Raw genomic sequence first — 27,433 nt, 5'->3', positions numbered from 1 at the left:
ATTTTACATGGTATGCTAGTAAGAGAAATGGAGCGATAATTAAGGGGAGATTGCTTGTTACCGGATTTATGAAGTGGAATCACCTTCACCTGCTTCCAATGTACAGGAAGAGCACCAGTATCTAAAGATTGTTGAAATATTTTTGCCCAAAGGGCAGAGGAGTACATGTTTGTTTCTTTAAGGAATTTTGCATTTATATTGTCAACACCAGAGGAACATGAATGTCTTAATGTTTAAAAGAGCTTTGCAATCCCGTCGGCATCTATTGATATTGGATGCATAATTGCATAGCCCGAAAACGAATGTGTAGGCAGTTAAGATTAGTTGCAGAAGAAAATTTCAGTGTGAACATATTGTTTAAAATCGATGCGCACTGTTTGCCAGCACAGGGAAGTCGTTCTGGTCCAGTAAAGAAATCTCTGAGTTGCTCTGGGAGTTAGTTACGATGTTCCAAAATTTGCTAGGGTAAGCAAGGATGGTAGAGTGTATTTCAAAAAAGTAGATTTTGCAGGAGCGACAGCTTGAGAGAAGGTGTAAGATGCATTAGTATATGCTTGCCAGCGTGCCGCAGTATGCAGCAGTTTTGCTGCCCAAAATAAGCGTTTTTTTCTGTTCGAAAGTCGATTTAAGTACGGATTATACCATGGCGATTATCTATGTACTGTTAGTATTTTCTTGGGACTGTAAGCCTCAGGTAGATATGAAATTTTATTGACGAACAAGTCCCAGTTCTCTTGGACAGAACGATGTTCGAAACCACTAAGATAGCTATCAAGTAAGAGCGAAAGTTTTCTATTTATCTCTTGCCTTTTTGTAATCAAATATCATCTTGCGTTTTTTCATAGCTGAAGACGCGGTAAAGTTTAGGTCGAAATGAAGTAAAGGATGATCACTGATTCCCGGCATGAAAATTATTGGGCCTATAATATCAAGGTTAGTGGTGAGGATCAGATCAAGAATGTTAGCAGAACTGCCGATAACACGCGTTGGACCGTCAACAACCTGATCAAAATTGAAAAAAAAGCATATATCGAGAAAAGCTTGACAATTCAAAGAATACGGAGTACAGGTGGCCGGTATCGATGTCCAGTTTATTGACGGATAATTGAAATCGCCTAGAAGAGATACCGGGGATTCTGGATAACGAAGGACGACGGCGTTAACTGCGTCATGCAATTTATTCACGAATGTGATGTCTGCATTAGGTGGATGATAACAGACGCCAATGATGTGTGCTCTATTGTTTAAAATGACGCCGCACCAGACAGATTCTATGTTGCATGAAACATTAATTGTGAACGACGTTAGGCTAGTAGAAACTGCGAGCAGGGTTCCACCCCCTTGTCTTCCATCTCTGTCACAACGATAGACATTGAAAGGCTTGGTGTGAGTAAAAATTTCGGTGTCGCTTACACGAACATTTAACAAAGTTTTCAGTGAGCGCCACCAGGTCGGCACCGCACGAATTGATAGTTGCGCTGATATCTCTTGCCTAAAATGCTCCGGATATTAGTATAAAGAACCGATATAGGGCGCCGATATCCACTACCCCTGGCTAATTGTTATGAAACATGACGAGTGGGACTTGAAGTCGAAATGTCTCCAATCGCGCATGCGCGAACAGACTTGAATGAAGTGGGTCGAGCGCGTGCAGATGAATCATTGGATTGGCTACGAGAAGGAGAATGATAACGCAGCCGGGGCAGCTCATTGAAACTGTCTGTTCTAGGGTCATAAATATATTGCCTTTTATTTACAATTTCTGTTAGCCAAGCCTAAAAGATGGTGAACCAGGCAAAGATTTTGCGAAAGCAGTTAACATTTTGCGAGCTAGCCTAGTTGCAGCACAGTAGTCTTCAGAAACTGAAATGTCATTTGTTTTCAGCTAATCACGATATGACATGACTTCTTTCGCTTTAAAGTGCGAAAATTTTATTATCACTTCTCGGCATTTTTCATGAACAAAAGGGCCACCAAGGCGGTGGGCTCGTTCTATTTTGTTCGGTTTAAATTTTGACCCAAAGCTGAATGAAAGCAAACTAATAATGTTTTTTTTTCTGTGTAATTCTACATTTTATTGCTATCGGGGACGCCATAAAATATTAAATTATTTCTGCGAGATCTGTCTTCCAGATCACTGATGCGGGAAAGAAGCGCATTATTCTGTTGCGTCAAGTCATTAATGGTGTCGTTTGTTAACAGAAGTTCTCCTGCGAGACTACTAACAATGCTCATTTCTGTTTCAACAGAAGCGAGTCGAGTATCAATATTAGACAGCCGCTTTGCTAAACATTCTTGATTGGCTTTTACGTCATTAACAGCCTGCGTCACTATGGCTCGGGCCTCCGCTGACGCCTCACAGGCCGTTCTAATAAAGGACAACGCAGCCATGACTTCATTATGACGATGGGCGCACGACGTGCCGTCTTCACCAGTTACCTGAGTGTGCCGCTCTGTAGTTTGCTTGCGATTAGGCCCGGGGATTGGCTCAACGTCACCCGAACATAGCAACAACATACGCAACACCTCTTTGCAGTCACAGCACACGTCATAGAGCACTTGTGGGCACGGAAGCAGCAGTAAAAAACGATTTGATGTTTTCCTATCATGTAGAGAACACGATTGACCAACCTGGATAACATGAAGACGATGATCGTTAGCCATGTGCTCCACCGTGCTGCCTCCATACCCACTGACGTGTCGCGGCCGGCTGTTGGCTTTTTGAGGCAGGCGTGGATGATGTTCCTGTTGATGCGGCTGAACCGATGAACAAGGATTTCGATCCAACGAAGGCAGCGCCTAGGTTTGAAAAAAGGTCGCACTCCTGAACACGGCATCGCTGCAGGCAGGTAGCGACGTATGGGTCCGGTGCACTTGTGGCCAGACATGGTTGAAGCCAAGCCAAAACCTGGATAACGTGAAGACGACGATCGTTAGCCATGTGCTCTACCGTGCTGCTTCCATGCCCACTGACGTGTCGCGGCCGGCCGTTGGCTTTTAAGGCAGGCGTGGATGATGTTCCTGTTGATGCGGCTGAACCGATGAACAAGGATTTCGATTAAACGAAGGCAGCGCCTGGGTTTGAAACAAGGTCGCACTCCCGAACACAGCATCGCTTCAGGCAGCTAGCGACGTACGGGTCCGGTGCACTTGTGCACCGGACCCGTACGTGTAAGTGTACTTCTAAGTGGCTTCTACCATGTCTACCCGTAAGTGTAGACATGGTAGAAGCCAAGCGAAAACCTGGATAACGTGAAGATGACGATCGTTAGCCATGCGCTCCACCGTGCTGCTTCCATGCCCGACGTCACTCTACACCGCAACATCGTCCTACCTCATAACATTGTACGTCGCGAATAACCTCGCCTACATTCCCGTACTCAACTTCAGCATGTCTTCGCAAGTTCTCCCTGAGGGAATTTTTCTTGCCGAGCTGTCACCTTTGTCCAGCTTTACTATATCTGCAGTGCTGTCCGACCTGTCTCGTCACATAGTCCGGAGGACCGCATCTCAACCATGGTTGCCTCTGACCTGCGCCCCAAATATTCCAGTGTCCTTGCCGGCCTTTTGCGGTCATACAGCGACATTTTTGATTCACGAATCCCTGGGCCAAACGTCCGTCCTCACACATCGCATCCATACTGGAGAGGCCGCCCTATTCAGCGACGGCCTTGCAGAGTTGCTCTTTCCGAACGCCGGATCATTCAGGAAGAAGTGGAGAAAGTGCTGGCCAGCAACATTATTTAGCAGTCGAGCAGCCCCCGGGCGTCTCCGGTGGTTCTCGTCAAAAAGAAAGACAACAGCTGGAGGTATTTTGCGTAGATTATCGACACCTAAACAAGATAACAAAGAAAGACGTGTGCCCTCTTCCAAGGATCGATGACGCCCTCGACTGCCTGCACGGTGCCAAATACTTCTCCATCGACCTCCGTTCTGGATATTGGCAGATCTCTGTTGACGAAAGAGATCGTGAAAAGACGGCTTTTGTCACCACGAATGGCCTCTACCAATTCGAGGTGATGCCTTTCGGCTTATGTAATGCTCCTGCGACCTTCGAGCGCATGATGGACTCTTTACTTCGCGGGTTCAAATAGACCACATGTCTGTGCTATCTCGAGACGTCATGGTATTTTCATCAACCTGTGAGGGCCACCTATATCGTGTTTCGGCTATTCTTGGCGTCTTCCGAAGAGCTGGCCTTCACTTCAACTACAAGAAGTGTAGCTTTGGTTGCCGGGAACTCAAGGTTCTAGGACATTTGGTCAACACCCAGGGCATCCAGCCGGACCCCGACAAAATTCGCGCTATAGGTGGTTTTCCTACATCGAAATCCACTTACGCAGCTTCTGAAAAAAGAGGTCTCTTTTTCGTAGGACCACGAACAATCGGCCGCCTTCGCCGCTCTTATTGGCCACCTCACCGGCCCGCCAGTGTTGGCTCACTTCAATCCGTCAGCGCCCACAGAAGTACGCACCGACGCAAGTGGTCATGGGATTGGTGCCATTCTCGCACAACGTCAACTTGGTTCCTCTCGCGCCATCGCCTATGCCAGCCGACTCCTCTCTGCGGCCGAACAGAATTATTCCATAACTGAACGTTAGTGCTTAGCCCTAGTTTGGGCCATTACGAAGTTCCTCCCTTGTATGGCTGGCCATTCACAGTAGTAACTGACCACCACGCATTGTGTTGGCTTTCTACACTCAAAGACCCTATGGCCACCTAGGACATTGGGCCTTGCACCTTCAGGAGTACAATTTTTCAGTGGTCTATAAGTCTGGCCAGTTGTATCGAGATGCGGATTGCCTGTCCCGTGATCCAGTCGACCCGCCAAGCCAACCTGAATGTGACAACGACGTTTGCGTGCTCTGTATTTTTGACTTTTCCAACATTCGCCGTGAGCAACGCCAGGACCCTCAGCTTCGAGAAATTATGTATCGCCTAAGCGCCGATCACCATGACCCTTCTCGTCGTTTGTTCTTCATGCATCTTATACCGGCACAATATGCAACCTGATGGCCCCGACCTTCTACTAGCAGTCCCTCAGCACCTACGCACAGTCGTCCTTGAACAGCTTCACGATGTTCCCACAGCGGGTCATCTAGGCGTCTCTCGCACATACGACAGTGTGCGCCATCGGTTCTTTTGGCCAGGCCTATACAGCGCAGTCCGCCGCTACATGGCTGCCTGTGACCACTGTCCACGCCGGAAAAAGACATCAGTTTTACCAGCTGGACTTCTGCAGCCAATCGACATCCCCATAGACCCATTTTCTCGAGTGAGTCTGGATCTTTTAGGGCCTTTTCCCCTGTCCGCATCGGGGAACAAATGGATTGCGGTGGCCAGATTACAACACACACTACGCGGTCACATGAGCAATACCAACCAGTTGTGCAACTGATGTCGCTGCTTTCCTCCTCAACGACGTTATACTTGTCCATGGAGCTCCCCGCCGACTGCTCACCGACCGTGGCCGTTGCTTTCTTGCGCGTATAGTCAACGAGATTTTACGGTTGTGCAACGTTCGTCTTTATTTCACGACTGCCTAACATCCACAGACTAACGGGCTTACCGAACGCCTTAACTGGACACTGACTGACATGCTATCAATGTGCGTTTCTGATGACCACCGCGACTGAGATATAACACTGTCGTTTGTGACATTTGCATACAATTCGTCGCGTCACGACACTGCCGGATACACCCCTTTTATCTTCTATACGGCCGTGAACCTCTGCTTCCTTTTGACAGCTTGCCCCCTTCTGTCACCATTGCCAGCTCCTGTGCTCGTGACGCCATAGCTCAAGCTGATGCTGCCCGCGTTGTTGCTCGCAACCGACTCGCAGCCTCCCAGCACTCCCAAAAACGTCGCTATGATTTCTCACATCGCAATTCCCAGTATTCTTGCTGGTCTCTCGTGCTGCTTTGGACCCCAGCTCACCGCGTCGGTCTCTCGGAAAAACGTTTGCCCCGTTATACAGGACCCTACCATATTTTACGACAAGTGACACCAGTGACATACAAAACTGCGCCCTTGCATCCCGCATGCCATACTTCTACACCACGCACCAAAACGGTTCATTTTGCACGCCTAAAGCCGTACTAGACGGACCCTGGTTTGAACGCTAGTACGCACCGGGACGGTGCTTTTCAGCCGGCGGGGTAGTGTTACGTTAGGCGATGCATGCGCTGATATGCGCATAAGAAAGAAAAAGAAGAATCTGGGTAGTTTGGGCGAACACGACGACGTTCGAGCAGTGTCGGCTGGTGCCTACAGGAAAGACCTGTTGTGTGAAAGCCTTGTCTCCCGTCTTCGCTCTCTGAACCCTGAAGCTGAACTACCCCCGTAACAATATGAAGACCCGCTGGATAAAAACAAATAACTGATTGAAGGCTTGTCTTCGGATGCTTGATATCAGATGCTCCACGAAAACAGACGAACGAATAAATTCAGATCGTTCTGTCATAATAGGAAAACTATACCCATAGAAAAAAAATAACCTTGATAATTCAATGTTTACAAAGCTTTGGATTTCAAGCGAAATAATAAAAGATAAAATATATTTGGTTTGACTTAAAATGTGAGCTCTTTTCCGAATACAATATTTAATAAAGACAGAAATGAAAATTTCTAATATAGTTTTTGCTGAGTTCTTTTTGGCAGCTACGCGCTGATCTCTAGAAAATATAATTGGAGAATATATTTTGCTGGAGAGGAAAGCAAAATCACACCGTGTTAAATAAATAGTGTTTTGCGGGGTGAGCAGCTTTGATTTATCTAGATAATGTGTGACGTTTCCATAGTAGTGGTAGTGAGACTTGCTATAATCCGGTATCACGTACCACGTACAGAAACATAATAAACACATTCTTGTTTTTCTTCTAGTCTGCAACTGCTAGAGAAGCCGCTTGTTAATTTAGGGACCTAAACCATAGCACATCAGCAGGCCAGGTTGATGTCACAGCTCTTATATGGAGACGTCATACACGTATGCACATAGCATTATCACACTGTCAATATTACGCTTAAAACTTCTACGTTAACAATTATTTGAAGAATAGCATGAGTGTATCAGGTATAGATAAAGGTGGCAGGAAACGTTAAATATAAAGCTATTATTCACTAACTGCCCACTTACACATATTCCATAACTAGTGTCTGAGGGCCATATAGAAAAAAGCAAATGGTTAGTCTATAGCGCGCACGTTTTGTGAGTATCATTTTCTGTGCTGCTGAATATTTGAACTAGGGGGCATTGTTTGTCAAACATTCAACCTAGATTGTTTAGGCTATTCGCCGTTTTAACGGAGGTCAAACCCACAGCTGACAATGGGCGCTCTGAAGGTGAATTTGGTCAAACTTCATGATTTCCTAGCTTCAGTTATAGAAGTACATTAGACGTATTCACGTATTTATGAGGAACATATGAAAGATACATAACGGAAAGCATTTATAATAGGCAACGTGTTCCTGTTATATGCTACCAGCATTGCGTAAAAAACCTGCGTGGTTGAAATAATTTTCAGATTACTTTTATTTCCAAGCTCAGTGCAAACACATATATAAATAAAAAATTGTTGTGCTAAGTCTCAAAAGGTGAAAAACGAATTATTTCATTAAAAAGCCTTGACAAAAGACCATTTGGTTTCTTTCTCTGAAAAGAACAGTAACGGCGTTCATAGAGATGCAAAGAGCTTGTGAATCAAACATCTGTTTGTATTCAGCTGATAACGACCGATAAGTCAAATGTTCTTTCTTGCGTTCTGAGAATTGCGAATAACTGTGATGTATGCAACTTTTCTGTCGCTATTGGTAGTATCAGGAACGGTTTGTACTAATTTCATGCAATCGGAAATAGAATAAATATACATAAACGACACATACGCAATTTTGTAATATATCGCCAAATTAGTGACCTTTGGCAGGAAGCAGAACCTTCTAAATCACTTTGCTGTCCCAGCTTAAGAATAAGAAGACTGCTTCAATTATATTTTTCTTGAATAATGGCAGTTTAAATACTTAACATTGGAGTAAGCTTACCGGCTTCAATTTGGTAACTCACGACATTCGGTGCCCTATGAGGAGGCGTTGTAGAAAGATGCATGGGTGTAAGAAATGTCTCCCTTTAAATAATAAGAACAAAGAAACGAAAATCAGGCTACGACGCGATTTCTTCGATATGCATGCTATTCGGATATCTTAGAATGTTAACACTTACACCTTTTTGAAATCTTGTGTTGAGAACAATGTGAAAAAGTGGAGGCCTTGGTTAGGAGAGTCCGTTCTTTTCATAGCGATGCAGCGCCACGGTGACTGCAACGCAAAGTTGCGCATCTTCACAAAGAGCGTATCGTCGTTTCTTATGATCTGGAGAGAAATAAAAAGAAAAGCACATAATCCTCTTAAGGAATATTAGGTGTCATAGTCTTTCGCATCGTCCTTTCACTCCCCTGATTTTCGGCTTTGTGATACTGATGTAGTATGGCAAAGTCGGTTCGTAGAGAAAAGGCGCAGTACCAATCTCAGTTCTAGGCGGACACCTATATTTACAACGAAAAACGTGCAATCGGAAGTGCATAGGACATATTGTTAAGGTAGACAGTCACGGAGACGATGACGATATGCTGTACTAGTAAACAACGCTGACGCTGAAGCTAGGCTCTGCTGGTCCTGTGAGGGTGTCCCTGATGGCGAACTGCTGCGGCTACGTCGGAGTGGACCTGGTAACATCTTGGTGCAGCGTGCCTGGTACCACACCAGTAGCACAATCTGGATCTCCGCGGAGGCCGGCCGCCAGCTTGGTGCTATTACTAAGCAGTCCGACGGAGCCCCTTCTACAACAACACAACCAGCGCCCACTGCCGTCGTGGCACAGCCTCGTGACCCGAGCACCTTTTGCGGCACTGATGACATCGACATCGGCCGGCTAGCTATGTACGAGCGAGTGAGAAAGTAAAACCAATGGGACGCAACCTTGATGCTTGCGAACGTCATTGTCTACATGAAGGTTCCGGCGCGCGTCTTGTTTGAGACGCACGAAGATGTGAAATCATGGGATATGTGCAAAGAGGAGCTCCGGGATCTCTTCGGCAAGCCGATCGGACGCAACCTCGGCGCTAAAAAAGGACCTAGTATCGCGAGCACAGTAGTTGACCGAATCATATCATTCGTACATAAACGACGTCCTAGGTCTACGCCGCAAAGTGGACACCGCCATGTTGAGTCTGACAAGGTGGGCAACATCTTAAAGGGTTTGTTGCTGACACTGTTAACCTCTTTCGTTGCAAGATTCTGTGACGGCCGACTCTGTCCTCGATGTATGACGGTGCTTTGAGCAAGCTAAATACCGTCTTATTTGCACCCTGCTTTTAATGTTTCGAAACACAGCTGCTACGTCTTCGTGCGAGGATTTGCCAACACTGCAGCAGCCGTCCATCAACCAAACAGGACCACGATCGTTCGCTGAGAGGTGGAGATTATGGCAACCCTCGATTTTCTCCCTTCAGCCTGCGTTCACTACTCGGAGGGTTAATTATTAGACCTACCGAGTATCTCGCTCGCGGGTTAGCGCTGTGCCTGGTACCGGCATGGAGAGGAGTAGAAGGGTAGTTTCCGCACTTCACATGCACTGGCCGCTACAAACTGACGAAGTGGAGCAGGAAAGTATCCTCGCACGCGCAGAGCATGAAAGTTGATTCTGCCTGGAAGGCGGTGAACTTTGATGCGTTCAACGAAAGTAGGCAAGCGAAATCTTTATCTGTGAGCCCTAAACAGGCTGTTAAACCGCACGGTTAGTTTGGGTCGTGGTCCCGGCTGATGACCGACAGTCTAGGACGTGTGACGACTCTTCAGCCCACTCTACTAGCCGCCTTTGTGAGGCCTGTTCGGAGACAGAGAACCTGATCTCCCAAACCTCTATATCCATTAGGTTCAGGTGCGGTGGTGGTTGGAACTCTCCGCAGATATATAAAATGTGTCGAAATTGCCTCTCGGAGCCTCACAAAGAAAGCATTCGGGTTTTGTAATGACCTAGGCGTTATGGGCTCTCCGCCCACTCACCTACTGACGTTATAGTCACATAAGCCTCTGCTCCGCGCCTTTCCGCGCGCTTTCCTTTCTTTTTCCGAGTGTGAGTGCACTCGGCTGCGGCGAAACGGCGCGTTTCCGGCTATTGCGTGATATCTGAGGAATCGTGACGGTGAAGCTTGTTAACCGTGGTGCAATCAGCCGCCTTGAATGGGGTTTCGTGGATGAATGTGGTTGTTCTTGGACACACTGCCGGCGGGCACCGTTGTTGTGATAGCCCGTCGCAGACTACCTTGACGTTCTGGGACAAAGTTGGGGTGTGTCGCCATCCTGGCCCTGCATCGTAGACTGAGCCTGTTGCGGTACCCGGCGCGAGTGGCCGCTTACTCTACCGCCTGTACTTGTGCCATGTTGTTAAGTATTGTTAACGTGAAGCTGCTCTCATCACTCGGAACCTCTTCGTGAGCCCCACTGAGGGCATTGTTTTCTTATTCTTTTCCCTTCAATGCCTGAGTAACACTTGGCTGTGATTTTTTGTCCCGGAAGAAACCCGCCTATTATCCTCATGTCAGGGCTTAGTGCTCGGGTGTGACCACGGCTCACGAACCCAAATCAAGGAGGCGTTGCCTTCAGTGGATAAGGACTACCAAAGCAAGTGGAGGGAATGTGTGAGCCTGGAGCAGTCTCCTTGTTGTTTGTTTTACCTTCCAGAGGCAGCTGTGTGGTAGTGATACACGAGTCTTTTCTTCGCGTAGTGCAGTGCAATGTCATGATAGCTGTTAAGTTGGTCGCTAGCGCCGCACTGGTCTAGGATGTGCCCTGCTCGGTGCACCTACGTTCCAACAAGAGAGTGGGAAGTTTTCAGGGTATACGTATGTGCGCTTGGGCTCAACTGTTTGAATTGCTACGTTCCAACAAGAGAGTGGGAAGTTTGCAGGGTATACGTATGTGCGCTTGGGCTCAACTGTTTGAATTGCGCTATGTTCGGTGGAGCGATAATTGATAATTTTTGATACGGTAGAAGGAATATGTCCCCGTGAAACATTCGTGACTGCGATTTTACACTTGCTCATAATGGGTGCAGCAGCGAAGGATGAAATGTCAAGCGCTATGGCTGCTTCTTCGGCTTCGATTTATTTTATTTTCTTGGTCGAGCATGAGGCTATGTGCTTGAAGTGATGCAACGCTACTCTGCTTCTGCCACCCATCTCGCAATGTTTGGGCGAGGGCATCGTTCCGGATGTTCTGAAACGTCTCCGAGTCTGTGATCTACAGCCTTATTTGCATGAAATAGGTAACCAAGATTTCCGACAGAGTGGCTTGAATTATGTAGTGATCGCTATCTAGGGAGATCTGCATGTTCGACCACTGGAATTATGCGATATTCTGTGTGATTTTGAGATCGGAAGTGGTGTTGTGGTCACACTGTTATTGATGCGTGTATGTTGCTGGAGATTGTTGACGAGAGCGAGTCCCTTGTTTTGAATTAGTGCCCAGAGCTATGCCCCTTCCCAGCAGTTGAATTTGTACTCCCAGTGGACGTGTCTGGCTTTAGTCCCCAAGAACTATAAGCGTGTGTTTAGCGCTGATATGGAGTGTTTTGCCCATGTCTACGAGGAGGAGGCTGTTTTGCGTTTTTGGCTGTTGCATGTAATAAGGAGGTCTAGGATAGTACTATTTCTAGTTTTGAGACGGAGCTCTATTAGAGGACAATCTATGTATTCAGCCTCTGTCGTGTAGTCTGTTGCGGTGTATGCTCTGCGAACTAGGGTTGCTACACTTTGTGTGGGCCTATTTGTTGGCCAGTGCGGGGTGCAGTTCATAAATTTGACTGAAGCTTCAGTTTTCTATAGTGATATGACTACGAGTGCTACAGTGTCTAAAAGAGAATAAATAAGGAGTTGCATATTGCTTCGCTTGCAGCGGTATCCTCTGCACTTCCACTGCCACACTACATTCTTTTTGGTTTGTAGCCATCATTAACTAGTATGTAGACGACGGGGTTGAATTTGATTTTTGTGAGATGAAAAAAGTGGTGCATTTTGCTCTGCAGCTGAGGAGTGATGGTCTCGTTGGCGGAAGACCTCTGCTCGATCATCATCATTCTGTTGTTGAGATTACATTCCCGTGTGCTCACTTTTTTGACCATGGCTTGACATTTATTTTCTATTTCGTGTTTAAAAATATTCATGGCATTGATCAGGGTTCCTAACATTGCCATGTCCTTAGTGGTAGCGATTTAGTTTGCTTTGCGCTTGGCAGGTGTGCTTTCGGTGCGTGAGATCCGTGTGCTAGCCGCCGGTGTAAGAGAGGTGTTATGAGGAATATGAATTGTCCCTTTCGGGGGGATTTCTTTTAGGAGCTACAGAAATTGATTGCTAAGGCAATCGATTTGTTGACTCTGGTGTTGGATTTGTTTGCTCTTCTGTTTGAGTTGCGCTTTAAGGTTATTATTCTCCTGGATAAATGAGATACATCGCGGACCCCAACTCATTTGTTTGTCGGGTGTGGACTGTCCGGTCTTTCCTTCTTTCTTAGGCGTGAGATGTCTGGTCAGGGGTGGGAAGAACTAGGACCGAGACCGATGACGAAAGTTGGTGGGGCTTCTTGAGCTTGGTCGCTGCCTGCGATGGGGCTCTCGCAGGTATGCGTAGCCTGTTTTATCTTCGTTGTTGATGGATGTCCCTTTTTTGTTTCCCGGTCGGTTGAAATGCTGCTTGCTGTCTCTGGAGCCCGTGAAGTGGGGTCTATTCTAAATGATGCATTTGGCTGCGCACGTGATTGGCTGGTCTAGTGAATGATTCTCTAGGCAGCTCTGGCAGAGAGTTTGCTCGGGTTTGAGACAGACGCCGCTTCATGAACAGCTTGCCGGAAGGTGAAGCAAGCCTTGGCTTTCGCCAATAAGGAATAATAGTTATTGACGGCGCCGTAAAACGTACCTGCTCAAGAAGTGGCTTTGTGTTAATGAAAGTGATGAGTAGGGATTTTGTTTTGCCCAACTGTCTTGCATCCGTAATGATGAACGCACTAGTTTTGTAGAAGGTCTGAAGTCCCTGAACTGTTTCTTCAGGCGTCAGGTTGTAGATAGCGTTGCAGAGAACGCCTCGGATGGCATTGTATGGTTGGTAGATTATCTTCTAGTCTTGAACAGACTCCAGCCGAACGTAACGTTCTGCTCTGTTCTCTTATGGGGTAGTGAGAGTGAATGAGTTGTTTCGAGGATTTATGCGCATGAAGTCTTGTTGACGCACTGCCTCTATAGAAAGTTTGAGTGCCGCGAACACGATGGATAAGATGTAGGCTCTATTGTGGTTTTCAAGATCGAGGAGCCCGCTCGGGCGGTCAATGATTTTCACGTTTAGGGCGGGTAGCTATGGTAGGGGAACCTACGCTTTATATTTGATGCAGTAGACTCGCATTGCGTGGGTTTGGACGCAGTGGTGGGTGGTCCGGTGGTTTGACAGGCTATCTCATGAGGGCGGGAGTGAGTACGAATGGTGTTGGGTATGCCGTTTTGCTGGCTGTGAGGGCCCTGGCCCATCTAGGATCCATGGCGAATTCTGCGGGTGGAATTGCTTTTACAGCGACTTGGTATGCCCTTCTGCTGCAAGGCGGCTCGGCGTGAGGGGAAGCCATGTGCGCACAAAAAAGCTAGGTCTAGCCTAGCGTAGACGCTACGATGTCTAGTTGGGCCTACAGCGAGGCCCAGTGATGCGTCTGCTAGTCCGTGTCAATACTCAATGCATGTACAAAATTTACTGCCGGAAATTTCCTAAAAGTGGATGTAAGTGGTGCGGAACACTTTCAACAACCGTTTGGAACACCTTTATTTCTTGAACAGTCAAAAAGCCACAAAAAAAACATTATATAACAACGAAGCTGGTGGGGGACGCGTCCGTGTGCTGCGGCGGCCACCTGGTCATCCCTAGCGTTCAGGGAAACGCCGCTTCTGTTCGATGCAACCCTCGCTCACTCGCTGCCAAAGCTTTCGGTGCACATTCAGCTCAGCAGCGTTGAACCCCTCTTTTTTAGAGCTCTCAGCACTGCGGCAAGAGCGAGAACGCAGGCTGTACCATTCCGACACGTCACTTGCTAGACCATACCTATCGCGACGAGGAGCTCCGCGCGCCATAGTAAGAGCCGAGCAGCCTTGCTTTCAGAGCAGTTTGAAGCGTAGTTGCCTAGCCTGCTTGGCGTCTTTTTTCACTCAACCGTTCGCTTGGTTGTGGCGCAGCTCAATTTGTTTTGCGAGATGAAGAAACCACCACGAAACTGGACCTCAAGGAGCTGCAGCGAGTTCAGAATGCAAGCATATCTGCCTACTTGCAGTTGTGCTGCGCGCTTATTATCCCCGCAGAGTAATGCGCGGTTATACAGTGGATGACACAAGGCCTGAGCTGTGCGGCGAGACAAGCGGAAGCTCATTCACGAGCGAAGCATGCCGCAATGAAATCGTAGCATGCACCATATTGCTATAGAAAGTGATCTTGTTGCATTCGTTCGCGCATCGCTTTGCATGGTCTGATTTCGTTTTTTTTTAGCATTGTTCATTTGGTTGCGTTTATGAGGTTCAATGTTAAAGAAAAACTCAGTCCTTCGGCAAAGAACAACGCCCTTGCGAACGTTACTACGAGGGCATTGCGCATGGCTCTTAATCCTGAAGCAGTTTTCCAGAGTGCTATCCTGACCGCTGCGGTTCGTTTTGATTAAGGCAAATTCTAAATCCACTGGTGTGGTGTGCGATGTGATGTCAGCCCTTGTAAAAGAACACAAGCGATGTTTTGCGCTGTGTTCAAGAAAGGCCGCGGGCTGAAGTAGCGCAATCCATTCACGTGTACTGACAGGATTTTTATTTAGCCTTGGACATCAATAATATATATATATGAACATACATACATATTTTTAGTACGTTGAAAGAGCCACATTGAAAAACCTAAAACATTTATTTCGATGTTCGCTCGTAGCACCCCTTTGTTCAAGAATGGTTTACAATGCGCCCATGCGCCTTCTTAAATGTATAACAATGACAGCGACAGAAGGCAGAGGAAGGGACAATGACGGAGAGAATTGACAAGAGGGGGGAAAAAAGAAACGAGAAAACATAGGGGAATTTCGCCGCCGCGTGAACACCGGAAGGGGGCGAATACAACAAAAAGGCGGATGCGCTGGCAAAAGCAAAATGGGGGAAACGAGCAATCAGGAACCAGGGTGGGTGGTAAACAACCCAAGAGGGAGGCGGGGCGTCTCGATAGGTGTACACATTTGCGTTGAGTGCAGTATTTGCGGCGCCTTTGAGCTGGTGGGGTGACGCGACAAGACAAAGGTGCTCCATAAGGTAGGTAAAGCATGTAAAAGGTACCACAGAAGTAAAGCGGAGGAGAACAAGGAGGAAAACACAAGAAAGCTAAATCGGTAGGGATAAACTAACATATCACGGCAAACGCTGTCTATACAACTTTCTTGAAGAAAGCACGGCATAATAGATTGATTGCAGGGGTCCGAAAAAAGTAAAATGAAAGCGCAATATTTACTTAAATAGGAATTTCAGTCAGTGGCGCAGCGCCCAAGATCAAAACTAGTTGTCACTATGCATACATATGCACTTCACAATTATGGCAGTGTTCAGAGTCAATGAATAAATAAATAAAAAAAGCAGCAATAACAGTGCATAAAAATGAAGATCTTAAGCACATAAACAACCACCAGAAACAATGATCGCATCGATTGAAATTTACGTGGAAAGGCAGGAGAGCTTGCCAGCACTTTGATTATACCAGCCTTGAAGGTATTGAATTTGTAAATTAAGTACCACTCGCAAGCGTGACTGCCTGCAGTCGCGTCACCTTGAAGAGGTCAAACAAATGACCTTTTGTGCTTGCATATCTCGAGATGATCTCGTATATGTGATCGTATATTCACGTGGTGGTTGTTTATTCTTAATCGAAGAAGCGTTTTTTTTTTTGCAGAATATATTGCTCATGGCACACGTCGCACTCGAAGAGATAGACCACATTACTTGTGTCACAGTTGAAGTCCCCTTTATTTTCTATGACAGATTTGAGACACTATGAAAGATTAGAATTCTGCGGTATTGAAAGCACTTGGATAATTTGAATATTTCAATTATGAAGTACTCTCATTAGTTAATAATGGTGATGATATTAATTTAGAAAGATGCTAGCAGCCATGTGTCAATCTGTTATTTTTCTTTTGTTGCATGGCACCTATCTCGTCTGTGTGGGCTCTGCATTAATGTCCACCATTGACTCCCTTCTCCCTTGCAAGTGGCCATAACTGCATGACTCTATTTTCACAGCCTTTTATTTGTATTTCTGAAGGTTCATCTCTTTCTGACCTTTCTGACTGCATGGAAGAATAGACATCAGAAGTCAATAGCCGCAATTATTGCAGCCCGCGCCAATTTCTCAGTTTTGTGCGTTTTACTCTTGGGCTTTCTGATTAAGAATAATTACCCACCTGGCACATATACGATCACTGTCATGTCTTCCTATCTGGAGATATGTAAGCACAAAAGGGCAGTCGATTGACTCCATCAGGATGACGCTACTACAGCCACGCTTCCAAACACATAATGAGAGAGAAGCGTGCGAGTCGTACCTAATTACAAATTCAATACCTTTAAGGCTGGCATTAACGAAAGTGCTGGCAAGGTCTCCTTCCTTTCCACGTAAATTTCAATCGATACGATCACTGTTTCTGGTGGTTGTTTAGTGCTCATGGTTTTCATATTATACACAGTTATTTTTGTGGTTTTTACTTATTTATTCATTGACGTTGAGCACTGCCATTATTGTGGAGTGCATATGTATGTGTAGTGACAACTTGTTTTGTTCAGGGGTGCTGGCCCACTGAGGAAAATTCCTATTTAAGTAAATGTGGCGCTTTCATTGTACCTTTTTCGACATTTTCAATCAATCCCTTATCGCATGTTTTCTCCAAGAAAGTTGTATAGACAGCGCTTACAGTGATAAGTTCGTTTATCCCTACCGATTTAGCTTTATTTTTTTTTTCTCTTTGTTCTCCTCCATATGACTTCCTAGGTGCCTTTTGCATACTTTATCTGCCTTAAGGTAAACCTGCTCCTTGTTGCTGCACCGTCCTAGCCCAAATGCGCCGCTTATACCTGCACTGAACGCAAATGTTTACACCCATCGAGACGCCCCGCCTCCCTCTTGGGTTGGTTGCCACCCACTCTTGTTGTTGACTGCTCGTTTCCCCCTAGTTTGTGCCCGCGTATCCGTTTATTTGTTTTCTTCGCCACCTTTTTGTGTTCACGTGCCGGCGAAATGCCCTTATGTATTCTTGTTTACTTTTCCCCCCTCTTGTCAATTTTCTCTGTCATTTCCCCTTTCTGTGGCTTTTGTCGCTGTCATTGCAACACCTTTAAGAAGCCGCCTGAGTGCATTGCAAACCATTCTTGTGAAAGGTCGTGCTACGACGGGAACGTCAAAATAAATGGTTTAAATTCTTAATATATATATATATATATATATATATATATATATATATATTATGAGCGAGCGCGTGAACTTTCACCTCTTTCATCTGTAAAAATCCATCATCATCATCACCATCGCTGACTGCTGCTCGGAGCGTCGCGCGCTGTATGCCAGCTGGTTCTGGAAAAGGACAGACGTTTGTGCAAGTGCTCTCCCACAAGTGGCGGAGGTGCGATTCATATTCCCCACCTCTCGCTTTTGACCCACCTACCGTTCTCCCTGGAGCTCCGTTCAGGCCTTCGCTTACATCAACGGCCCTGTGCTATGGATGAGGGCAACGGTGCTCGCTCACCCTCGGCGTCTCCTGCTCCTACTGCGGCTGCCCCTGCCTGGACAGTCACCAGCCGCCAGCGCGATCCCCAAATCTTTGCTGGCCTTCGCGGTGAAGATGTCGACGACTGGCTCGACAACTACAACAGGGTCAGTATATTTAACCGCTGGGATGACGCTCATAAACTGTTCAACGTCGTCTTCCACTTGGCTGACGTCGCCAAAACCTGGTTCCTCAATCATGAGGATGACATCGCTGACTGGCCTACATTCACGGACCAGCTAAAGAAAATTTTCAGCACTCCGGCTGGTTGCTCAGAGCGGGCAAATAAAATCTTGAAGCTTCTCTCCAGCAGGCCGGCGAGTCCTACACGTTGTATATCGAGGACGTTCTGGCCCTTTTTCGCCTTGTCAACACTGCTATGCCTGAATCTGAGCGTGTTCGCCACTTAATTAAGGGCATCAACACTGCTGCTTTCAATGCCTTCGTGGTTAAAAATCCGTCGTCCGTGTCTGACATCACATGCACATGTCAACGTCTGGACGAGCTACACTCGTGCCACCTCATGCAAGACCCCAGTGATGGAGGCTCCCTCATAGATGAAAATTTGCGGTCCCTAATACGCACCATGATCCGAGAGGAGCTCTACGGACTCACCAACTCCTCGGCTTGTATCTCCAACTCTTCCGCCAGCAACGGTGAATTTGCGCAGCATCATCAGAGATGAACTGACATATTTCAACTGCACTGTGGCACCTGCCCCACCTCCCATTGCCTCCCAACCTCCCTCGCCACCTCCCAGCATCCCTTGCCAACTTATGCCGAGATTACTTCACCTCAACCCACCCCGCCTTCCCCGACTTGTTCGGCATCCGTGTGCGGTCATGTCGCTGCCATGGCACCATTTCCTACAGTGCGCCGCCCTGTACAGCCTGGTGCCCCTCCCGCCCTGTGTGCTACTATTGTGGGATATGTGGCCACAATTCCCGTGTCTGTCGCCGCCGCCAGCAAGACGAGCAACGGGGTTATGCTCAACTTGAACGTGCCCGCGTTCGCTAGCCTGATGATTCTACATTGCCCTACTCAGACTTTTACCGGCGTTCTTCCTTTCCTCCGATTTCCACCCATGTTTCACGGCCCTCGCGTCCTTCCCAACGCCGATCCCCTTCGCCTTTTCGCCGCACGTCACCGCTTCGTCCTGCCTCGCAACCCTTCCAGCCTATAACGGAAAACTAACCGAAGCAGTTTTTGGAGGGAAAGCTGCTTCGAGTTCGAAATCTACAATTCCTCCTTTGCGACCGTCGAATATGTTAGTAGTGATTGTTGAGAGATTGTACGTTGAGGCCCTCATCGACACCGGCGCCGCTTATTCCGTCATGCATTTCTCTCTGTGTTCTTATCTGCACAAAGTTCTAACGCCATACATCGGTCCGCCACTTCGCGGAGCTAATGGAACTTTTATGAAACCCAGCGGCCAATGCACAGCATGTCTCCTCATCGATAACCAGTGGCATCATATTGAATTTATTATGCTCCCCACGTGTGTTCATCTCATGATCTTGGGGTGGGGTTTCTTATTGTCGGCGCCTGCCCTCATCTCTTGCAGTGAGCGCCTTATTCATTTTGCGGACCCCGATATATTACCGACTTCCGATTGTTCACCACCACACGTGTTCGCAGCAGTTGATTTCGTTTTGCCCCCAGGATGCGAGTTGCTGATCATCGTGACATTGGACTACCCTCTCGATGGCGAGGCCTTTGTTATGCCCGCTCCTCGGTGGACCTCCGACGGCCTAGCTCTTGCCTCGTGCCTCACCTCCTTCAACCGTGGTTTAGCGGTGGTTGCTGCCCTCAATACAACTCTCCAGCCGTTCTTACTGCCCAGGAAAGCCACTGTTGTGTTTATTTTTGACTGCGATCCCGTTCCCCTCAACACACTTTCCAACGCACCACCGCTTGCTGCCAAGCCTCCATTTCCGACATCCTCTGCGCTCGCAGCCGCCATCAGCCCTTACCTTACATCCGAGCAGTCCACAGCCCTGCTAGACGTCCTCTTCCTCTTGCGACACCGAGAGTCTTTTGATGTGTGCGCCTCAGCGTTGGGTACGACCTCCGTCACCTCTCATTGCATAGAGACGGACGGCTCTACTATTGTTCGACCACGGCCGTATCGCGTTTCAGCAGCAGAACGCAAAGTCATTGAGGAGCAAGTTGCTGACATGCTTGCTCGAAATGTCATCCGGCCATCCACGAGCTCTTGGTCCTCACCTGTGGTTCTCGTTCGACGAAAAAAAGATGGCTCAGTCCGCTTCTGTGGCCCGGGCACCTAACAATATCACGCGCAAGGATGTTTACCCTTTGCCTCGTATTGATGACGCATTAGACTGTCTCCAAGGCGCTCAGTATTTCTCCAGTCTCGGCCTCCGCTCGGGAGACTGGCAAATTCCTATTCACGATGCAGACGAGGACAAGACTGCCTTTTCTACCCCCGATGGTCTCTACGAATTTAACGTGATGTCTTTCGGTCTCTGCATTGCGCCGGCCCCCTTTGAGCGCATGATTGATACCGTGCTTCGCGGCATGAAATGAAAAACATGCCTATGTTATCTCGACGACATCATTGTCTTCTCGTCAAACTTCGCTCAGCACTTACAGCGTCTCACTGAAGTTCTCACGTTGTTGACCAGTCGGAACTTCAGCTGAATACCAAGAAATGCCACTTTGCCAGTAAGATCATCAAAGTACTCGGCCATGTCGTCAGTAAGGCAGGAATCCAGCCCGATCCCGAAAAAATTACGGCTATCGTTAATTTTCCTCGGCCCCAACATCAGAAAGATCTTCGCAGCTTCCTTGGCTTAGCCTCCTACTTCCGTCATTTTATTTGGAACTTTGCAACAATTGCGGCGCCGTTACACAAGCTCGTGTCTTCCCAAGTGTCCACACCTAGTCCACAAAATGTGAAGACACCTTCAAAGCTCTCAAGCAGGCACTCACTTCCACTCCTGTGCTTCGCCATTTTGACGCTGACGCGCCCATCATACTTCATACAGACGCCAGTGGCCACGGTATTGAAGCTATTTTCTTGCAACGCAACGCAGTGTCTGAAGTGCAAGTCGTCGCATACGCCAGTCGTACGCTTACTGCAGCTGAGCGTAACTATACTATTACCGATCAAGAGTGCCTCGCCATTAATTGTCGGTTCAAAAATTTCGACCTTATTTGTATGGCCGCACTTCACAATTGTCACAGACCATCACGCACTCTGTTGGCTGTTATCGCTGAAGATTTTATCGGGTCGACTGGGTCGCTAGGTACTATGTGTTCAAGAATGCACCTTCACCATCACTTAAAAATCTGAGCGACAACACCTCGACGCTGACGCCCTCTCTCGCTGCCCATTGATACCTACTGACGCGGCCCCACATACGATCTCCTCTCCCTCCTGCCATCCGAGGCAGCCTTCTGCTGGCCAGCTGAATGTTGCACCCATCGCTATAGCTCCACCCGAGAACAATGCTGATTTCTCGTCCCGGCAGCTGACTGACCCCTAGTGCTGCGCAATCATCGCTCGCCTCCGTGGAGAATCAGTTGTCCCAAACAGTCGCTTGCGCCGTCAGCTTCATCGGTTCCGATTTCACCATGGAACACTTTACCGCGACGTTTATCACCCTACGGGTCAACGCTGGGTACCCGCTGTACACCTCTCCCTTCGTTTTAAAATTATGGAGGCTTACCACGACGACCCCACTGCTGAACATTTAGGCAACTTTAAAACTTACGACCGTATCAACAGCCGCTACTTTAGGCCTGGGCTTTCTACCAGCATCACCAAATGCATTTCATGTTCGTCTTGCCAGCATCGCAAGCCTTCAACATCCCCTCTTGCTGGCCTACTGCAACCTCTACCTTACCCATCTGCTCCTTTTGACACGGTCGCTATTGACTTGTTTGGTCCTTTCCCTTTGACGTCAGACGGCAACCGTTTTGTTGTCGCTGCAACTGACCATCTAATGCGGTACGCTGAGGCCGCACCTCTTCGCTCCGGTGCCGCCTCTGAAGTCGCCGGTTTTTTCCTGCGAGCGATAGCTTTGCGTCATGGTGCTCCTCGTATTCTCATTAGCGACCGTGGAAAGACATTTCTTTCTCAAGTCCTTGAGGAAGTACTGCGCGCAGCCAACCACCGTCCATAAGACTTCTTCTAGCTACCACCTTCAGACCAACGGACTCATCGAGCGGTTTCATCGCACTTTGTCCGACATGATATCCATGTATATCGCTCCTGATCACCGGAACTGGGACAACGTTTTACCTTTCGTCACCTACGCCTACAATTCCGCTGATCAGCGCACTACTGGTTATAGCCCTTTCTTTTTAGTTTATGGCCGTCAACCATCGACAGTATTCGACACTTCTTTCGTCTCTGCTCCCTCTACGTCTGAATCTCTGGGCGAAGAGTTTGCCACTCCTATGGCCCAGTGTCGCCACCTTGCCCGTTTGAACACTGAAGATGCTCAACAAGAACGCAAAGCCCTGTATGATCAACGCCATCGAACTCCCTCCTTTTACCCCGGTGATGAAGTTCTCCTGTGGACACCAATTCGCATTCCCGGCCAGTGTGAGGAGTTCCTCCATCGTTACATTGGCCCTTATACAGTACTTCAACAAACGTCTCCGGTGAACTATCGCGTTATTCCCTCGCACACAGTCGAAGATCGACGTCGTAGCTCCGAAGAGATCGTCCACGTCTCGCGCATGAAGCCTTATGCCCATCGTCCCTCATCCCTGTAATCAGTGAACTGGGTGGCCACTCCCTTCTCGGGGGAATTTGTGTGAGCGCAGCGCGTGAACTTTCACCTCTTTCATCTGTATAGATTCAGCATCATCAGCATCATCATCATCGCCATCGCTGACTGCTGCTCGGAGCGCCGCGCACTGTGTGCCAGCTGAATTCTGGAAAAGAACAGACGTTTGTGCAAGTGCTGTCCCACAATATATATATATATATATATATATATATATATATATATATATATATATATATATATATATATATATATATATATATATATATTTATATATATATATATATATATATATATATATATATATCATCTCCTGAACCTGTGTCTGAATCGATTCACCTTTCTCGTGTTGAGATGCGGTATGGCTGCTGGCGTATAGGGCGGGCATCGTCGGGTGTAATTATGCGTTGCTTCACACGAGGCGTTTGCCGAATTTTCGATGAGGTCGCGAAACAAGCGCTGCATTCTAGGAGGAGAGAACAGAGTTCGCGTTGCTATGTTTCCGAGAGATCTGTACGAATATCATGATGGTCAAGGGATCAGGGCACATTTTCAACTGCACCGAACGTAAAACATTAAGAGACGTCCGCTAAGCAGTCGGCGAATGCGATTACAGTAGCGCGGAAAAGATGACGAGGTTCGTTCCTGAAATTAGTCATCCCGAGCTCAGGTTGGCCGTTACGGAGGCGGATGGGACTCCGCGCCGAGGTGATGACGTGGGTGAGCCAAAGGTACGGATTGCCCTCAGCGACCGCCGTTCCTTCACCATAGTTCGCCGCAGGTAACAGTCACAAAAACACTGGAACGTGGGGCAACAGAAACGCTTTCGGCGGCAATTCGAAGGGTGGCGCGTCAGTGCTGGCAATTCTCGGTGTCAGTATCACCGGCTTTCTCGGTCTTCCTCGCGTAGATGGTCTTCCTCGCTTAGATTGCAAGCGACCTCGCCCCCGGAGGTCACTGTCTTTAGTTTTCCCGACGCGGACTAGGTGACCGTCGCTGCGCCATTTAGCAGGAGCTAGGCTGTGACGATGGTCGACGTGGAGACGGAGAGCGTTACCATCGCTGGGAAGTTGGCGCCATGCGCTGCTGGGATAGGTATTTCCTCAATCTCACAATGTCGTTGGCCTAGTGAAGGGTGACGCATGTTCATGGGAAATCTGTGCAGTCCCCCGGCCTGGCGCTTGGCTTTTCCAGGGGTGTGCGTTTGGGAGAAGCTCCGTAAACCCCGCTGCGCCCCCCCCTCCTCCGCAGTGGGCCCAAATCCAGTTTCGAACTTCGCAGCCTGCAAAGGTGGTTCTGTTTGTCTTGCAAGCGTACTTCCTTTGAGCCTCACCTGAAGTGCTCCCTTAGACCCTCAGCTGCAGCAGTCCTAAAAAATAACTAAAAAAGGGCCACATAATGGGCTGTTGCCGCGCAAGGCGGACTTATTGTTGTCCGATGGCGGAACGAATCACTGCCACATCGGCGCAACTATTTGGGCCGTGACCCCTTTTCCCAAGCGTTTCACCCCAGAAGTGCCGAGCACCAGGCCGGGGGAAATCTTGTACCCATTTAAAAACCGGTGGGTAACCGGTGCCACCAGGGATCGAATCCGGTACCTCCCGAATGCGAGGCGGATGCTCTACCACAAGGCCACCGCTTTTTGTTTCTTTTTTGCCGACTTGGACATTCAAAGCAAGACGATGAACAACAAAACGTGCCAGCACACTTTCGCGTGACACGGCAGGTTAAAACTTTTTCAGTTTTACCAAACCGTCAAGCACATGAATCCATTGTGGCTGTTAGGGGAGTGTCATATGCACTTCCCTGAACCGCACAACGCTGTGTATGAAGTGTTCTCGTACAGGATTGACTTGTATATCTGCATTGTTAAACTGCACTCTGGTTTTCCACAAGCTGCGGAGGCCCAGGAGCATTATTGTATCAAAGGGAAACTCCTCTGTATTAAAAAAAGGTAAAAATCGTATGCCATACGCTTCTAGAGGTAGCTCTTTTTTTAAAGTTCTCTGAAGCACATCCCAGAAAAAAATGGCATCCCAACAGTCCAAAAACACGTGTTCTATCATCTCTGGTATTTTACACATGAAACAGTTTGTTTACCAAGGGACGAACAGGCCTATAGCGTGCATCCATGTTTTGACTGATAATGTGCTAGTGTGGAGTTTAAAGAAAAATGATTTGACTGGTGGTGATATTGGCATCTTCTTAACTCTCTTGAGTACATCATCTCCTGGGCCTGGACAGTGCGACAAACGATATATCGGTACAGGAAGCATTGTGTCCACTAGGTCCGCATACAATTTTTCCCGCTTAACATTGCACAAATACTCCATGGAAAAGCGCACATGCAGCCATCTGTGCGCGAGCACCACTTCTCGCAAGTACCCTCTTACTCTACCACCAACATTGAGACATGAACTGACAAGAAAATTAGGAAGGATTCGACAAAGCCGAACTTGAAGAACTGTCTGAGGAAGACATCATTTTGGTCACGAAGGTACATGAAACGCGAGACAACTAGTCGCAAAAATAAATGCACCAGACCAAGCCCTCCTTTTTGTACGGAAAGAAACAAATTTGTTCGGCTCGTCCTTTCCCAGGTCGACGCCCAAATGAAAACGGCAAAAACACGGTGAAGTTTTTTATGTTTGTCCTCGAAGCACTGAGCACATTCATCACGTACCACACTTTAGCAGTAAGGAACAGATTACATATAGTGGCACGCGAGAACATGGACAACTGCCTTCCTTGCCACGCATAACTTTTTTCCTTGACCCTCGATGCTTGGTCATGCCAGTGCGGATCTTGGTCCCGGTAAGAATCAAAGGGCACTCCTAGATACAATGCTGGAGTGGTTGACCAGCGCATCCGAGAATAGTGTTCGGGTGTGACCTCCCAGCTACCATGCAGAAACCGGAACTTTTTTCCCAGTTTATCTGGGCACCTGTGCAGCTGCAAAATTTCTGTACTACATTCGTCACCTCACAAATACTTTCTCTATTTGCACAAAAGACAGCGATGTCATTGGCATAAGCCAGGATTTTCACATGTACTGATTGTAGCTTGAATTCCGTTATGCATTCATTATTCCGGATGGCCGAGCAAAGCGGTTCAAGGTAGGCTGCGAATAACAATGGCGACAGTGGACAACCCTGTCTCACAGAAGATCGCACTTGGCATAAAAAATGGCATACAGAATGGCATACAAAAACTGTACCACACGGAACGGAGAACAAGGCCACCGCATCGCTGGCGCCCAAATTCGCCAGCGCCTGTGCCATAAAAGCACAGGCGCTGGCGAATTTGGGCGCGCCACAGGTCCGCCTTCCGCTGGGTTTCTCGTCGGTGGTCCATGTACGACTCAGTTTTTGCAGAATAGAGTGAGCCTTGATCGGGCGGCTTTAATGGGGTCGTAGTAGGCGCATGGCGTCGAAACATATCTGCATACGGTGGATGATGGTACTCCGCGAGAAAATGTGGCGGATCAGCAGATGGCGCCGAAGGACTCAATGCTTGAAGCGCTTCGCTGATAATGCCAGCTATCGAGGCGACCATCAGCTGGGGAGCACCTAAAAACGCCTGGAGCTCTTCGCGTAAAACAGAGCGGATGATGTCCCGAAGATTCTGGGTGGCCCCGAAGGCCGAAAGCGGATCCGCAACCGAAGCGGTGAGTACCGGTCTGTCGTAGGTGGTAGACAACTTCTGGAGCATCCGCTCTATTGTGACAGCTTCCGCAAGAAACCCGGCAACCGTGCTCGGTGGATTACGAACGACACCAGCAAATAGTTGTTCTTTAACGCCGTGCATAAGGTGGCACACCTTTTTGTCTTCAGACATGGCCGGGTCTGATCGTCGGAAATGCCGGGTCATGTCCTTCACATATGGGCTTACAGTCTCATTCGGCATCTGCATACGAGACCGTAAGGCCCTTTCTGCACATTCTCGCCGATCCGCGGCTGGTATAAGTCTCAAGGATGCGTGGGCAGAACTCGCGCCATGATGTTAGGGTGGTTTCTCGGTTCTCGTACCACGTACGAGCGCCATCTTCCAGGCTGAAGAAGACGCTTGTAAACTTGGCGGCGTCGTCCCACTGATTGAATGAGGCGACCCGTTCAAACTCGACGAGTGAGTCTTCAGCGTTTTCGGTTTGACTACCATGGAAGTGGTGAGGCTGTCATGGGTTCTCCAAAGTGTAGTTAACTGGAGCTTGCATGGCAAGCCGAGGGGCGGTTGTGTGCTGAACTCCAACGGCCCGTGCTCAGGGGGCAGGCCTTGATTCATCCGGCTAGCTCGGTGCACAGGGTTGTCAACTGGCACAGAAATTGAGTGCTGGGCGCGCAGTGATGTGCGGGACATGTACTGGGATTGATACGCGGTGCCGACACCAAAATATGTCACGAAAAATAGGGCTAGGCGTGCCTAAAAAGACAGGGAGCAGCTGTATCAAGAGCCAGCGTTCCGCACAGAGCGCGCGAGCAGACTTTAGCGTCGTTTTCTCCCAGGCGCCACCATGTGGCAATATATATATATATATATATATATATATATATATATATATATATATACATATATATATATATATATATATATATATATAAATTGTTACGGACGACAAGGAAGAAGAAGCGGGCAGTGGCGCGGGCAGGAGCGCTCGCGCTAGGCCCGCCGCGAACATTCATTAAACGTCATCTACCATCGTCATCGGTCATGTTCTGTCTCCTGTCTTCATCGGCTTGCCGTATCGTAACATTTGGTTGGAGGTGCGGGGTACGACATCCCCATCCTCGCCTTGGAGCATCGAGGCCATCTTCAAGCC

At 48.0% G+C, this 27,433-nt stretch overlaps 2 long non-coding RNA genes across 7 annotated transcripts in view; one reads left to right on the top strand and one right to left on the bottom strand.

Annotated features, from left to right (window-relative positions):
• LOC146174944 (uncharacterized) overlaps positions 1-8,363 on the bottom strand; it is a 59,051-nt gene extending 50,688 nt beyond the window's left edge. For both annotated transcript variants that reach the window (XR_014702042.1, XR_014702041.1), the window contains exons 1-2: positions 8,217-8,363; positions 8,039-8,121 (exon numbers count right to left, since the gene is read on the bottom strand). This is a non-coding gene — a long non-coding RNA (uncharacterized LOC146174944). The remainder of the gene's footprint in view (positions 1-8,038; positions 8,122-8,216) is intronic.
• The window catches only part of LOC146174941 (uncharacterized), a 190,558-nt gene that overhangs the window by 40,366 nt on the left and 122,759 nt on the right, over positions 1-27,433 (top strand). The window lies entirely within an intron of this gene.

This window comes from Amblyomma maculatum, chromosome 11, assembly GCF_055883805.1.
Source record: "Amblyomma maculatum isolate TAMU_Amacu chromosome 11, ASM5588380v1, whole genome shotgun sequence".
Taxonomy (NCBI): Eukaryota; Metazoa; Arthropoda; class Arachnida; order Ixodida; family Ixodidae; genus Amblyomma; species Amblyomma maculatum.
This window is presented reverse-complemented; position numbering and strand designations above follow the sequence as displayed.